Genomic DNA, 14907 nt, shown 5'->3' with positions numbered 1-14907 from the left:
AGATCAGATCATCAGAGTTTGAGGAATCATTCAAGTTAATCTGTAACCTATTCAATGCATTAAATATCCAAGCACATATACTGAAGTAATCTGTAAATAGACTTCAGATATATTTGCAGTGGGTGTGTAACCAAGGTCCTATTTACTTTTTCCAGTGGATGTCAATGATCCTATCGCACTATTAAGAGAAGTGCAGGAGATTCTGTGCAATAGAATAACCAACAACAAAACTAATTTGCATCTACATAGCACCTTATCAACCCAAAGCACTTCACGGGAGCTTTACCAAGTAAAATTTGACACCAAACGACATAAGGAGGTGTTAGGATAGATGAACACAAACATGGTTTTAAAATAACTTTTGAGGAGCATCTCAAAAGAGGAGAGAGGGGTAGAGATAGGCAAAGAGGTTTAGGAATTGAGGGAATTCCAGAGCTTAGGACCTCAGTAGCTGAAGAGACAACCACCAATGGTGGAGTGATTAAAATCAGGGAATCATAAGAGGCCAGAATTGGACGAGCTCAGAGACCTCAAAAGGCTGGAGGAGATTACAAGGAAGGGAGGGGTGAGGCCATTAAAAACTTAAAAACAAGGATGAGAGTTTTAACCAGGAGTCAATGCCAATCAGCAAGAAGCTACGGTCATGGACTTGGTGCAAGTTAGGATATGGGCAGCAGAATTTCAAAGGACCCACAAAAAATGAGTTAAATGATGAATCAACTCATTATTGTTTTGGATGAATGGTGATTCGTCTCATTGCCACTTGTGGAGATGTTGTTGGTGACTCTGTGACCTAACAATAGTCATAAATTGTGCTCAGATGGTGCTTTAAGACATTTCAATATATTTCAATATTTAAGACATTTCAAATGCAAGGACTATTGATATTACATAAGTAAGCATATCTCGAAATGACTTTCATAGAGTCACATCAGTCTGTGCATGAGCTGAACACCACAAAATTCTATCAGCCAAGGGCTACAGAAATATTCCTGGCCTCCTACTAGTCTAAGAAAGGAAGAATTTGCATTTGTATAGCAGCTTTCACAACCTCAGGCTGTTGAAGTACTTGTGAAACAACTGTAGTCACTGTTGAAAGCAAATGTGCTCACAGCAAGGCTCTACATGCAGCAATGTGCTAGTGCTTAGATAATATGTTTTTTAAATGTTATTTATTGAGTGGATAAATATTGGCCCAGGTCACCAGATGGAACCGTCAACTGGAAATTGGGACACCTGGGCCAGTTCAATTGGTCTCCAAATGGTCCTGGGCCAGTTAAGGCTGGCTAAGTCTATTGGCCCAACTGGTTCCAGTTGAGGCCAGTTACAGACCAGGTCAACTAGTTCAAGTTTGGCAGTTTGGTTCCAATCCTAAACTTGCAAATCTAGAAAATTAATTCACCACTCCATATAAGCACCATTAATAAACGTCAGCATGATGGTATGCCCAAGTGAAAAATAATCACTGATGTGCCTGTCTGTGTGTGCAATTTAGGTGGGTCAGTCAAGTAAAAACAAATATTCTAGTTTAACTACACCATAAGTTCCAAACTTTAATGGGATTCAAGAGAAGCACAGCTATAGTTAAAATGTAGAAATCCAAAACACATACAGCTGTAATCTGTCTTATCTAGGAAATACAAATTCATACTTAAATATTATTTAGATGATTCGCCATGGATTTCAGTGTCTTATTGAGCTCTTGAATTTTCTCAGTGATTAATTTTTCTGATCTCTTTCATGATGGTTTCTTTCTTAGCCCCTGGCTATTGGGGTGACAGGTGAGACATGCTGCGACAAAATAAGAGAAAAAGATTAAGCTTGGAATTATCTGAACCTTAACCACAGAAACAGGTACAATGGGAGAGATTTATAGATCAGAAATATGGAACCATGGCCAGAGGTGGCAACTATTTGAGGTAAGAAGTGGCTTGTTAATTCAACTTGCATGGTGAGAACAGAGAGTTTGCAGTAGCTCCAGAGTTGACAATCTGTCTATGCTCTCCCACATACTGACCTGTCCCTGAGAGCGGTGGTCCACCAGACAGCAACAGCCAGGGACTTAACAAACAGCAAATTCGTCCTTCAGCCTTGTACAATATTCTACACTCTCTCTCTGGGATCTTAGTGCCACCAACAATTGCACCTGTAAGTAAAATCAGGGGCATACTCAGTATCCTGCATGTAAAATTGGAAAATAATACAGACTCTAACAACAGACAATACGTGAGGGAAATTATTCAATGGTTCAGTCTTACTGTATGACTTAAGTCATTGGCAATGGAGGCAATTTTAACACTGCAGTCACCTATATCTCATCATATTGATCTATCCTCACTAAAGAACTTTTGCTTAAACAAACTATGATATTTAAATGTTTTGAAAATTAATTATAAGGACCATAATTACCTTGCCATCATTTAGAGTGTACAATTGCTTGCTGGTTGCCTCCTTGAGTTCCTTAAGTGTTGGGGCTTGACTCAGGGTGTGAAAGAGGAGGTGCATATAATCTAAGGGCCCATGCATGGCAGGGGTGGGGGAGGGGGTGGGAGAAGGGGGCCCAGACTCAGGCAGCACCGCTCATGTCTCAATGAGCCCTGCCCCGGGACAAAACCTTAGTGTTCGAGATTGTCCTGGAGCGAGAGCCCGAGTCCGTACAGCCATTTGGTTTGACAATCAGGATGCCTTCGGGCTGATATAGTGCGTGCCCACTTTTGGCTGTGCTCTTGCCCTTCCGCACATGCGCCAGCTCCCTAAAGGCCTCCATGTCCTATTTTTAGAGCACCTTCTCTCCCATGGGCAATTGAAATGTCTTTGCCTGAGTTTGGCAGAGTGAAGATGTGGACAAGGCTTGTGAGTTTTTAAGTTTCTTATTTCCCTCCTGTACAATTTCCTCTGATTTATTACAATGGCTTTAGCATTGTTCTAGTTTTGTACGTGCATGACAAGTTACACATAACTAGTGGACCATTACCATTGCATCATTACTTTTTTATTTTACTCTTGCTCTCACTTTATTATTTCTGTGATTAATTGCTGATTGGCTAATATCTTAATTACTACCATTAGTCATGTTAATAATCCCTGTACTATGAATTTCTTCATTAGGTCTTTATATTTCTTAATTACTAGGTTTCTATATAGTTTATAAAATCATTTTCTCTGTTTTGACTACTAAAGTCAAATACCATTGCTATATACATGTGGAATGATCTTTGCAGCTATATTTCCAGTTCAATTATCTAACTCCTTTCTAAATTGCTTTCTCATTTGAACTGGCCATATGCATGCTATTTCAAAAGTAAATTGCCACTTGATGGTGTGTGGTCCTGGGCCGAGCACTTTCTATCCGACGTCCTCCCTCTTGATGGTGTGGCGTGAGAGTGAGTGAGTGTGTGAGTATGAGTGAGTGTGAGTGAGTGTGATTGTGCGCCATCAGAGATGAACACAAGGTTGGTGTGAGTTAAACTCAACTCCTTAGCTCGGCCCTGATCCCTTCCCGTTCCCTGGTGACCAGGACTCTGGGCCTTTTCCTTCTCTATTTCTGTTTCTTAAGTGAAAAGGCAAAAAAGATTTTGTTAGTTCTGCTGCTCCGCACTTTTTAATGGTAATTTTTTCTTAATTACTCATTCTTAAAAATGATCAATTTATTGCTTTGATGTTAATTTTTTTTGGCTCGGCAAGTTTATGTTTTCTTCAAACCTTAATTATTTATTTTGAAATTCGTGTTTAATGTTGTACCTAACCAGATCTCAGGCAGCAGCTGCTGGGTTTGTTGCTGAAGGGGAATGAAAGGCTTAGAACCAGTCTGACTGCTTTTTGGAGGGCTGGCAAAAGGGATTATTTTTGCTCCAGTACAAACAGCAAGAATTGGAAATGCTCAGCACATCAGGCAGCATCTGTGCAGAGAGAAACAGAGGTCAGTGACCCTTGGTCAGAGCTGGTGCAGGTTGTGGACCTGAAGCGCTGACTCTGTTTCTCTCTCCACAAAAGCTTCCTGGTCTGCTGAGTATTTCCATCTTTTTCTATTTATATTTCAGCTTTTCAGCATCTGCAGTACTTTGCCCTCCTGTTATGTGCTTCATGCTGGGCATTTGTAAGCATGGTTAGTTTCAATTTAAAGTGAGAAAATATTTATCACTCAATGCAAAATGTAATTTTTCTGTTAACAAAGTATGGTTAGAAATATCAGATTATTGCAGATGAATTGGTTGGTGCTAATTTACTGGAAGATTTTCCCACTTTTAAACTTGGGAATTAAACCGGGAGTCATGCATCAGTAGAATGTGTCACTTTTAGGTCACAATATTCTCATTTCTACATAGGATTGTTGTTTGTGGTGCTTGTGAGGTTCAAGTCTTTTGGATGTTACTGTCTGATATTGCATAGGACCAGGCTCAAAGAAACAGAGATGGTTGCAGAATATACTGTCTGATATTTCATATGGCCAGTTCAAATGAGAAAGCAAGTTGTGTGCAATTGTCTGACAATGCTGTGGTTGTAAAGTGAAACCTGAGCTTTAAACGAGGTTTATAAATAGAGGCATAGAGCACAAAAGCCAAGAAGTTTTGTTAAACCTATATAAAAGCAGTTTAACCCCACTGTGACTATGGTTCCCAATTCTGGGCATCTGAAGGATGTGGGAGGTGGGGTGGGTAAAGTGGGGGAGAAATAAAGGGCTTGGAAACAGGAGAAACACCAGGGCCCATGACTCCCCCCACCTGGCCCTGGCTTGACTCTTTGCTCAGTGCTGGGTGGTGCATCACCAGGCCAAGAAATGCCTGGCACTCTAGCTGCAACATGGTGAGAAATAATTGGCATCATTCATATATCAGAGTTGTGGGAGGCCATTTGGACAACTCCAATTTACTCTATCAACGGTTTCCAATCAGAGCTGTTTGCTAGTCACAGAAAGAGGTGTACTAATAACATTAAAATAAGTTATATAAGTAAATATATCATCCATTTTTTGCGAATGCACCATTTCATTTTGGAACTTGGAATTCATAGCTTCCAATGTCTCCTCCTCCTGCCAGAGGGCTGTCCTCTCTGTTTTCAGCCTCAGGATTATCTCATCTTTTACCTACTCCCAGCACTGTGAAAGTACACAGGTGCCAGCTACAATGGGGGAGGCTCAGGCACTGTTCGGATTGGGAAGGACTTGCCACCAGCTGCTTTTCTTGGGACCAGGAGACTGGAGTTTTGCCCCTGATGCCCCGAGCTTTGTAGAACCAGTTGTCCATTCTTTTATTCTCCTGTCCCAAGTTGTACTCCACTGATTCGTCATGTAACGGGGTCCATTGTACCCAGTGCACCTTAGGGGAGAATTTTCCCCCATTGGGGGGATTTTGTGTGGGGACGGGCAGGAGCAGGCCCCCGATCAGGTCCGCGCCGCCATTTTATGTGGGCGGGCCAATTAAGGCCCGCCCAGCGTGACGTGCGCCCTGAAGCGTTGAGTGCTCCCTGTGCGGGCGGAGGGTGGGGAGTTCCCTCAGTCAGGGCCTGCGCTCTTTCGCAGATGCACATAAAAGAGCGCAGAAATCTGTGCCTCAGGGAGAATAGTTTAAGGTTTAAAAATTTAACTAAAGAAAAGAAAATAATTTAAGACATGTCCCCTAATGTGACAGTGTCTTTAATGAAAAAAATTTATCCTCAGTTAATAACTTTAATTGATATTTAAATGGCCTTAATAGGCCTTTGACAGTTTGGCAGGTGTGCAGCTAAGTTGGCTAGGTGCCCGCTGAACTGAAAATCTAAATGACACACGGTGACATCGGGACGCATGCCTGATGTCACTGCGCATCATTTTACATCTTGGTGAGCGGGCCCGCTCGCCAAGCCGAAAATTCTGGTCTTCGACTCACGAGCGGTCAAAATTTTTGATGTCCCCTGCGATGTGTACAATTCGATGGACATCATCTTTGAGGCATCTAATGTAGGTGAACTCAACAACAGACATAATGTAAGAGGAATAGATGTTTTGCCTGTTGGTCATAAATGAAGCAAAGATGTAGATGTTGGTGAGTCTGGTTTGTTAGGTGGTGAAGAATTAAACAAAAAAAAATGGAGTGATAGGTTGTATTCCTAATTTGTTTGTGAAAGTAGAGGTAATAACAAAGTGAAATGTAGTAAAGACCAAAGATTTTATAGTGAATCTAACTGTTAAATTAGAGGTGTTAATATATAAGCCCTGATAAAACAGCTCTAGATAGCTTCTGTCCCCACTAGACTTTGAAGACAAAATACTGCCAGATTTCTGCTCAGTCAACCTATCTATATCTGTCTGCAACCTCCTTATGTCCTCTTCACAACATACTTTCCTACCTATCTTTGTGTAATCTGCAAATTTAGCTATCATGCCTTCACCCGCCTTATCAAAATCACTGATATAAAGATAGTGGTGTAGTGGTATTATCACTGAACTAGTAATCTAGAGACCCAGGGTAATACTCTGGGGATCCAGGTTCAAATCCCACCATGGCAGATGGTGAAACCATTGTCGATTTTCATTAAGAACCCATTCGGTTCACAAATGTTCTTTAGGGAAGAAAAAATCTGCAGTCCTCACCTGGCCTGGTCTATATGGGACTCCAGACCCACAGCAATGTGGTTGATTCTTAAATGCCCTCAGAAATGACCAAGCAAACCACTACAAAGTCAATAAAAAGGAATGAAACTGGATGGCTCACCCGGCATTGACCTAGACAACGGCAAACCCAGCTCTGTTGACCCTGCAAAGTCCTCCTTACTAACATCTGGGGGCCTGTGCCAAAATTGAGAGAGCTGTCTCACAGGCTAGTCAACAAAAAGCCTGACATAGTCATCCTCAAGGAATCATACCTTACAGATAATGTCCCAGACACCACTATCACCTTCCCTGGGTATTCTTGACCCACTGGCAGAACAGGCACAGCAGAGGTGGTGGCAGAATCGGGAGGGAGTTGCCCTTGGAGTCCTTAACATTGACTCCGGCCCCCATGAAGTCTCTTGGCATCAGGCAAACCTGGGCAAGGAAACCTCCTGCTGATTACCACGAATTGTCCCCCGCACCCCGACCTCAGCTGATGAATCAGTGCTCCTCCACATTGAATGCCACTTGGAGAAAGCACTGAGGGTGGCAAGGGCGCAGCATGTACTGGGTGGGGGACTTCAATGTCCATCACCTCCACAGACCAAGCTGGCTGAGTCCTAAATGACATAGCTGCTAGACTGGGTCTGTGGCAGGTGGTGAGGGAACCGACAAGAGGAAAAAACATACTTGACCTCACCCTCATCCTGCCTGCTGCAGGTGTATCTGTTCATGACAATATCGGTAGGAGTGACCACTGCACAGTCCTTGTGGAGATGAAGTCCTGACTTCACATTGAGGATACCCTTATTGTTTTGTGTGGCACTACCACTGTGCTAAGTGGGATAGATTTTGAACAGATCTAGCAACTCAAGATTGGGCAACCATGAGGTGCAATGAGCCACCAGCAACAGCAGAACTGTGCTCAACCACAACCTGTAACCGGCATTTCCCCCTCTACCATTACCATCAAGCCAGGGATCACCCCTGGTTCAATGAAGAGTGCAGGAGGGCATGCCAGGAGCAATACAGGACATGCCTAAAAATTAGGTGTCAACCTGCTGAAGCTACAACACTAGACTAGTTGTGTGCCAAACAGCATAAGCAGCAAGTGATAGATAGAGCTAAGTGATTCCACAACCAATGGATCAGATCTAAGCTCTGCAGTCTTGCCACATTCAGTCATGAATGGTGGTGGACAATTAAACAGCTCACTGGAGGAGCAGGCTGCGCAAATATCCTCATCCTTAATGCTGGAGGAGCCCAACACATCAGTGCCAAAGATATGGCTGAAGCATTTGCAACAATCGAGTGGATGATCCATTTCGGCCTCCTCCAGAGGTCCCCAGCATCACAGATGCCAGTCTTCAGCCAATTTGATTCACTCCACGTGATATCAAGAAAAGGCTGAAGGCACTGGATAGTGCAAAGACTATGGGCCCTGACAATATTCCAGCAATAGTACTGAAGACTTGTGTTCCAGAACTTGCCACTTCCCTAGCCAAGCTGTTCAAGTACAACTACAACACTGGCATCTACCCGGCAATGTGGAAAATTGCACAGGTATGTCCTGTACACAAGAAGCAGGAAAAATCCAACATGGCCAGTTACTGCCCCATCAACTGTAAAATGATGGAAAGGGTCATCAACAATGCTATCAAGCACCACCTGCTTAGCAATCGCCTGCTCACTGATGCTCAGTTTGGGTTCCGCCATCACAGCCTTTGTTCAAACATAACAAAATAACCGAACTCAATAGGTGAGGTGAGAGTAACTGCCCTTGGCACCGAGGCAGCATTTAACCGAGTGTGGCATCGAGGAGCCCTAGCAAAACTGGAGTCAATGGGAATCGGGGAAAACTCTCCGATGGTTGGAGTCATACTTAGCACAAAGGGAGGTGGTTGTGTTTGTTGGAGGTCAATCATCTCAGCTCCAGGACATCACTGCAGGAGTTCCTCAGGGTAGTGTCCTCGACCCAACCATCTTCAGCTGCTTCATCAATGACCTTCCCTCCACCATAAGGTCAGAAGTGGGGATGTTCACTGATGATTGCACAAAGTTCAGCACCATTCGCGACTCCTCAGATACTGAAGCAGTCCATGTCCAAATGCAGCAAGACCTGGGCTATATCCAGGCTTGGGCTGATAGGTGACAAGTAACATTCCTGCCACATAAGTGTAAGGTAATGGCCATCTGCAACAAGAGAGAATCCAACCATTGCCCCTTGACATTCAATGGCATTACCATCGCTGAATCCTCCACTATCAACATCCTGGGGGTTACCATTGACCAGGAATGGAACTGGACTAGCCATATAAATACTGCGGCTAAAAGAGCAGGTCAGAGGCTAGGAATCCTGTGGTGAGTAACTTACTTCCGACTTCCCCAAAGCCTGTCCACCATCTACAAGGCACAAATCAGGAGTGTGATGGAATACTCTCCACTTGCCTGGATGAGTGCAGCTCCAACAACACTCAAGAAGCTTGAAACCATCAGGACAAAGCAGCCCACTTAATTGGCACCCCTTCTACAAACATTCAATCTGTCCACCACTGATGCACTGCCGAAACTCACCAAGGTTCCTTAGATAGCACCTTCCAAACCTACGACCACTACCATCTAAATGGACGAGAGCAGCAGATGCATCGGAGCAGCACCACCTGGAAGTTCCCCTCCAAGCCACTCACCATCCTGACTTGGAAATATATTGCCGCTCCTTCACTGTTGCTGTGCCTAGATCCTGGAACTCCCTCCCTAACAGCATTGTGGGTGTATCTATACCACATGGACTGCAACGATTCCAGAAGGCAGCTCACCATCACCTTCTCAAAGGCAATTAGGGATGGGCAATAAATGCTGGCCTAACAAGCGATGCCCACGTCCCGTAAATGAATAAAAAAGATTGTAAAATGTTGAGGCCCCAGCACAGATCCCTGCAGGACTCCACTCATGTGGAGGGGCATGTTAGTGGGGTGGTGAAAAAGGCATATGGGACACTTGTCTTTATCAATCGAGGCATAGATTACAAAAGTAGGGAGATTATGTTGGACTTGTATAGAACCTTAGTGAGGCCACAACTGGAGTACTGTGTGCAGTTCTGGTCGCCAAATTATAGGAAGGATGTGTTTGCATTGGAGGGGGTGCAGAGAAGATTCACCAGGATGTTGCCTGGGATGAAACATTTAAGTTACGAAGAGAGGTTGGATAGACTTGTGTTGTTTTCGTTGGAGCAGAGAAGACTGAGGGGCGACCTGATCGAGGTGTACAAGATTATGAGGGGCATGGATAGGGTGGATAGGGAGCAGCTGTTCCCCTTAGTAGAAGGGTCAGTCACAAGAGGGCATAAGTTCAAGGTGAGGGGCAGGAAGTTTAGGGGGGATGTGAGGAAAAACTTTTTTACCCAGAGGTTGGTGACGGTCTGGAATGCACTGCCTGGGAGGGTGGTGACGGTCTGGAATGCACTGCCTGGGAGGGTGGTGGACTCGGGTTGCCTCACATCGTTTAAAAAGTACCTGGATGAGCTCTTGGCACGTCATAGCATTCAAGGCTATGGCCTGAGTGCTGGTAAATGGGGTTAGGTAGGTAGGTCAGGTGTTTCTCACGTGTGGGTGCAGATTCGATGGGCTGAAGGACCTCTTCTGCACTGTCATTCTGTGATTCTGTGATTCATCACAATCAGATGAAGACCCACTTATGCCTACTCTCTGCTTTCTGCCAGGCAGCCAATCTTCTATCCACGCTAATATGTAACCCCCCTACACCATGAGCTTTCATTTTCCACAGTAGCTTTTGATATGGCACCTTATCAAATGCCTTCTGGGAATCCAAGTACAGCACATCTGCAGACTCTCCTTCATCCACTCCTCATATCCAATGGATGCGAATGGTTCTACACTTATCTGCTCAAAACACAATGGGTTTTAAAAAGTGACCTTGTTAGCTGAATAGCTCGACTCAAAACCACCCTGTCACATGACTGAGACTTGAGCTGCTTGAATTATACAGTTTTTGGATTCCAGCTTCAGTTACTGTTTAACCTCAGAAGAGATAACAGGACTCCAGGTGAGAGCAGCCTGCCTCTGGCAGCTAATTACCACCTAACAGGTAGCAACAAAGGCCTCTGCCCAGGTTTTGATTTGCCTGGCCCTCATCTATACCGGGTTCTACTGGAACATCTGAATTTCTGTATCTGTGCCTAGAAGACTAATTCATCTCTACGTGCATTCTTCCATCGTGGGAGTCATTGCTTCTGAAATAGCAAATTGGTCTGCAACAGTTTCAGCCTGCTAATCCCTGAAGGAATGCACCAGTGGACTTTTTGATTCTGGACTCTGGACTCACATGAAAACATAATTCTTATTTTTATCATGATCTTTGCCCTGAACCCCTTTCTTTCCCCTGTCTATTTTTTATTGTACGAATGCAAAAAAAGAGTGGACATTGCATAACCCTTTCCTGTGTTTTTTGTGTGTGTGTGTGATTGGATCACTCCAAAACTGAAGGGTTGGGAAAGGTCCCACCACTTATAAAGGGGGAAATCATAAATCAAAAAAACTTTTCCAATTATGGATTGTTAGTGAGTGGAGAAATCAGAGCTGTTCTAAATTAAACCCCCCTCCTGTGCATAACGAATACTTTATTTTGATTGAGGATTAAGGGAGCACAGCTAGTACACAGGTCACTTTTTTTGAAGAACTAAACTAGCCATGCAAAGTTGAGAGATGAGGGGCAGAGAGAAAGAGGGTATAAAGTGAGACAGAGAGTGAGAGAGAATGTGTGAGAGAGAGAGAGAGAGAGAGTAAGGGGGGGGGGGAGCCCTCAGAGAAAAAGCTGCTCTTCTTCATTCGCAAGTTTCATCAAGACAAAAGAAGGGTTAATTTTTTTTTTAGTTGCTCCATTATGTTTGCTAGGGCCAACCAGTATCACAAATCATTCTTGCTGGAAGGTATAAGAGAGTTGTGTGATTTGCTCTCCGATTTCTTATTCCTTGTTCCCTCAGGAGAAGCAATTTAGCTCCTCCTTTCATAATGCTTTACTCAGACAGCGAGTCAAAACCATTAACTCACAATGGAGACAACCTAGGGGGAAGTGGGGGTGGGGCTGGGTGGAGGACAGTGGTGGGAAAAGGGAGCAGCACCACTCCAGACAGCATCAACACAATGCCTCACTGGCTACCCTCATGACCTTGACCCTGGGATTCGGATGTTCAATTACCTGACAGAGCAGACACAACCCAGGCAGACATTGTTCAATAAAAAAAACAAAACTGCACATTCCTCAGAAAGTGGGGCTAGATACTAAGCAGACCTCTGTTAAAGGTCTTTTCCCTGAAATGGTGAGCAGCAGGTGGAGTGAAAATGAAGAAGGAAGTCACACCAAAGAGGTTCTAATTCTGTTTGCAGAGTGAGCAGTCCAACAGAATAGGGTTCAGCCCATTGGTCAATGAGCAACTGCTATCTGGAACAATATCTCGGTGAAGATGTGCCAAAAAGGGTACTTGACCACAAGTAAATTTTAGTTATTTCAAAATGTTTTCATTTCTTCCAACTCAATTTTATCCTCAAAGAGCTTCATGCTTAATACCTCAGATGCGATAGGGCTGGAGCTGTTCAAATCAAATGATTTCACCACCTCAATCCTCAATCTCTCTATCCAAGCCTTCCTTCATCATTTGGGGCTGTTCAGATCAGTTATTGTCCCCGTCCCATCCAATATCCATGTTCTCCTTTAACGCTAAAGCAGTGTGGGATGTAGGTGGCGGGGAGCTTTTCAGGTCAAGTGATGTTCCATTTATGATCTTTTACTCCAGTGGTGTGGGGCTGATGGAGTCTGCCATCCATTATCTGCTGACTGCAAGGGGGAGCTTCAAAGCTACTTGCTTTCACTTCATCTTGACCATCATCCTACGCTGTCAGAAGGGATACTCCCTCAGTCATCCTGTTTACTGGCTGGCGGTTGAAGAACAGCAGGAGATCCACCAGGGTGAAGGAGGTTTGAGGATCTCCCTCGTGCTGACAGGATGAGTAACTCTACCAACCCAGCTCCACCAATCATATCCTCAGCACTCACATGTTGAGAACAAAATGAGTTTGAGTTTTAAAACACAGTTCTGATTGATAAGAGCTCTCTGCTTGTACAGCAATCCATAGACTACTGCGTGTTGCAGTGATCTGGGAGAAGAATACAATACTTTATCCGCAGGGTAGCAAACCAGGATTGAATAGCAGAGATGTGAGGATGTGCGAATGTTCTGAAGCCTTTGCTAGATTATGTTTGAAGTCAAGAGAGTAGAACGTTCCCTCAGGTGATGGGGGCTTTTTCTCGACAGAAAAAAAGGGCGACATAATCAAACTGTTGAAAATAATGAAAGGGTTCAACAGGGTAAATGTAGAGAAGATCTACATGTCCAACACTAGGGCAATAGGATACTCACTAATAAAATTAATAAATAATTTATGATAAACCTCTTTATCGAGAGAGTGGTTAGAATGTAGAATTGGCTACCACAAAAGTAATTGAAGTGAATAGCATAGAGACCTTTAAGAGAAAGCTAGAAATGTACACTGAGGATATGAAAGGGTTAGATATAGGTTGGAAGGAGGCTTGAGGAGCATAAACAGTAGCACAGACCAGTTGGGCTGAATGACCTGTCTCTGTGTTGTTTTATATGCAATTCTACCACGGTACTTTTTTTGTTGGGGATGGGGGAAGGGGGGAGGCTGAACCCAATAATTACCCTGAGCAAGAGGGATAGCCATAATGAACAATGAAAAGTCTGCCATCCACACACACTCTAGTTCTGTTTGCAGCCAGCCTTCTGACTGGACTAAAAGCCGCAGTCACCTTCTGTCACATCCAGGTGACCGATTAAAACTCTGCCGATCTGGATGCCTCAAATGCTGTTTGTGATGCACATCAAATAGATGTTTCCACATATGTGGAAGACCACAACTAGGGACTGCAAATGTAAGATAGTCACCAATAAATGTAGCAGGGAATTCAGGAGAAACTTCTTTACCCAGAGTGCGGTTAGAATGTGGAACTCACTACCTCAAGGAGTAACTGAGGTGAATAGCATAGATGAATTTAAATGGAAGCTAGATAAGTAGCTGAAGAAGAAAGGAATAGAAAGAGATGCTGATAACATTAAGATGGTAAATCGTGGGGACTGTAACTGAGCAAAGCTAACGGCTTTAGGGAGCTAGCCTTTTAGCAACTATGCTTTAGTAATGATCATTATTTAATTATTTTAATTTTATAACCTGTTATGCATTGACCAGTTAGATACTCAAGCCTGAATTTTCTGATAGGTGATTTTTCAATGCTGGCATTAACCCACTCAAAGTAAGTGAGTGCGCCACTGGCAGTGGAATGATCAATTGGATAATCTACCCTGGTTTGTTAAAGACAAGAAGAGGAAAAATTAGCCAGGGTTCCTGCTCCTGGTTGCTTAATTGACCTTTCCCCTATGCGCGTATGCGGGATGTCGGACCAGATCAGGATATGCTCAGCTGTGACGCACTTTTTGGTTGAATAGTCAACACCTGCGCACACACAGCAGACTCCACTCAGAGACGAATTGAAAGTACCTAAAGCAAATGGAACTCAATCACAGCAATGGGGGAGAAAAGTAAAAGTAAAACTGTTTTTCCACCTTCCTTTCTTTGAATTCTGATGCTTTCTGAATCTATTTGGCTACATGTACTTGGTCATTTTCTCCTAACTGAAGGACATAAGACAAATTTTAAGAATCGTTACTGAAAAGCATATTAAAACTAGGCTGAACGTTGGCCCCCACACTATGATTTATTCATCAAGTGCTGGTCCAGCTCTAACAAGCACGTCACAAACACACCAGCCAGTTCCCCAGGATACAGTTCCAACAGGCAAACACAAACCAGCACAGGTAATTGAAATGCCTCAGGTGGGCCGAACTTACCTTGCCTTAGGCCACAGAAACCAGGCCTCATCGATTCAATAAATTCACTGGCTGCGGATTGCAATACTGACCCTTGTCATGAGGCAGGTGATGTGGAGTGGGTTGTGGGGGCAGGGTGGGTTGTTGGTTGTGCATGTACTGTGGATGTGTCTCCACAGAGATTAGGTGGGAAAAGGAGGTTGTTGCACTAGACTCTGACAGACCCAGGCTAAACTGGAGGGAAGGCGCATGAGAGCAGGATGGAAGAATATCATCGCCATGGGCAACGATACTCATTGAAACCATAAGGAAATCCAATTGCATAATGCTCAATTTGTGTCAAGTGTGCTGAGGACTGTGGCGTTTGGTAACTGTGCTGCTCCTCCATCAATAGTCTATGTTTCCCATTCTATAACTTTAT

The 14907-nt window shown here is 43.8% G+C and overlaps 1 long non-coding RNA gene across 1 annotated transcript in view; it reads right to left on the bottom strand.

Moving 5' to 3' along the window:
- Positions 1 to 1629: 1629 nt before the first annotated feature.
- The window catches only part of LOC121286772, a 55656-nt gene continuing 42378 nt past the window's right edge, over positions 1630 to 14907 (bottom strand). The window contains exons 5-6 of the long non-coding RNA XR_005945049.1: positions 2018 to 2146; positions 1630 to 1791 (exon numbers count right to left, since the gene is read on the bottom strand). This is a non-coding gene — a long non-coding RNA (uncharacterized LOC121286772). The remainder of the gene's footprint in view (positions 1792 to 2017; positions 2147 to 14907) is intronic.

The sequence above is a fragment of the Carcharodon carcharias genome, chromosome 14 (assembly GCF_017639515.1).
Source record: "Carcharodon carcharias isolate sCarCar2 chromosome 14, sCarCar2.pri, whole genome shotgun sequence".
NCBI lineage: Eukaryota > Metazoa > Chordata > Chondrichthyes > Lamniformes > Lamnidae > Carcharodon > Carcharodon carcharias.
Note: the sequence above shows the minus strand (reverse complement) of the source record. Positions and strands in the feature narration are given on the sequence as shown.